Source organism: Nannospalax galili, unplaced genomic scaffold (genome assembly GCF_000622305.1).
Source record: "Nannospalax galili isolate Female #2095 unplaced genomic scaffold, S.galili_v1.0 scaffold740, whole genome shotgun sequence".
NCBI lineage: Eukaryota > Metazoa > Chordata > Mammalia > Rodentia > Spalacidae > Nannospalax > Nannospalax galili.
This window is the reverse complement of record NW_008345503.1, coordinates 9,018-10,561: the sequence shown is the minus strand read 5'-3', so window position 1 is coordinate 10,561 and position 1,544 is coordinate 9,018. Positions and strand designations below refer to the sequence as shown.

The 1,544-nt window shown below is 37.9% G+C and overlaps 1 long non-coding RNA gene across 2 annotated transcripts in view; it reads left to right on the top strand.

Moving 5' to 3' along the window:
* The window catches only part of LOC115071811, an 11,980-nt gene that overhangs the window by 9,687 nt on the left and 749 nt on the right, over positions 1-1,544 (top strand). For both annotated transcript variants that reach the window (XR_003850884.1, XR_003850883.1), the window contains exon 2: positions 1,387-1,424. This is a non-coding gene — a long non-coding RNA (uncharacterized LOC115071811). The remainder of the gene's footprint in view (positions 1-1,386; positions 1,425-1,544) is intronic.

Below are 1,544 nucleotides of genomic sequence, written 5' to 3'. Positions count from 1 at the left end.
TTTGGTCTTTTTGAGACAGGGTCTCTCTGTAGCCCCAGCTGTCCTGGAACTCACTATGTAGACCAGGCTGGCCTTGAACTCACAGAGATCCACCTGCTTTGGCCTCCCAAGTGCTGGGATTAAAGGCATGTGCCACCATGCCCGGCTTATTTATATATTTTTAAATTTTATGTGTATGAACATAGTGCCTGCATGTATTCAAGTGCACCTGTGTCATGCAGTGCCCATTGAGGACAGAAGAGGGCATTGGATCCCCTGGAACTGGAGTTACTGACAGTTGTTAGCCAGCATGTGAGCGCTGGGATTTGAAGCAGGGTTGAAAGAGCAGCCAGTGCTCTTAACCATTGAGTCATTTCTCTGGTCCCTTTTTATCTTATTTTTTTGCTTTATTTTGTTTTCATAGAGCTATATATTGAGCCCAGAGCCTCACACATGTCATGCAAGCATTCTACCATTGACCTATACTTCTAGCCCTAGAGTTTATTTAATTTATTTTTTAAATTTTCTGAGACAGGGTCTCCCTGTAGCCCCAGCTGGCCTGGAACTCACTATGTAGGCTAAGTTGGCCTCAAATGTACAGAGATCCACTACCTCTGCCTCTTGAGTTCCAGGATTAAAGGTGTGTGCCGCTACAACTGGCTTAGCCCTAAGTTTTAAAGAGTGCTTTATAAATAAGGGATATCATCTGGAGCTAAACTCCTAATTAAAGTACTCTATGACATTTTAGCATCACCCGAGATAAAGTAAAACTCTGGCAGGTTCTGTCTGTCTTCTCTCACTGCTGTGTTTTGTCTGTAATCATAAATCTCCCCTTAGAATCAGTCTCCTGAAAGCCAGGGAGCACATCCTACTTCTTATCAGCAATGTGCACATTTTAATTTAGCATGAGGTAATGCATTACTTATATTAATATTTAAATTTTATCATAGTTTGAAAATGCATATTATCCTGATTATAGAAGTAATTAAAGTCAAGTAACTTATTGAAAATAACATTATAATTTATACAACTACAAATAACTTTTATTTGGCTGATTAATTATTTATCTTAATGCTGGAGTTAGAACCCAGGACCTCACACATGCTAGACAAACTCCCTCCCACTGAGATGTATCCCCAGGCTGGTACTCTTACCTCAGTGAAGCAGTAAATTTGTAAAGGAAGACTGAACTGTGATTATTAAATTCAGAATTAATAAGTAAATAAATAATAAGTCCACAAAGAAATATTACTTACAAATTCTGTTGCTGTTAATTTTTGTACAGTTTTGTGTAGATTATGATTAAATTGCATTTCTTTCTCTATTTAATCAGTGATTGTAGTGGTAAAACTATACCCAACCAAGTGCTGTTTCTTTTAACTCAGTCTATTTGTTCCTTATTTGCAGCAATTGTCAGAGAACGTAATGGTTCCAGATGGCCCAAGGTAAATCTAAAGTCCTCAGATCTAGGTTCTCCTAATCTGATCACTCTCCTGATGGGTGTAATTTAAAATTTCATAGACAATGAAAATTTCCATATGATCTTAAGCATGTGCCTTAATTTC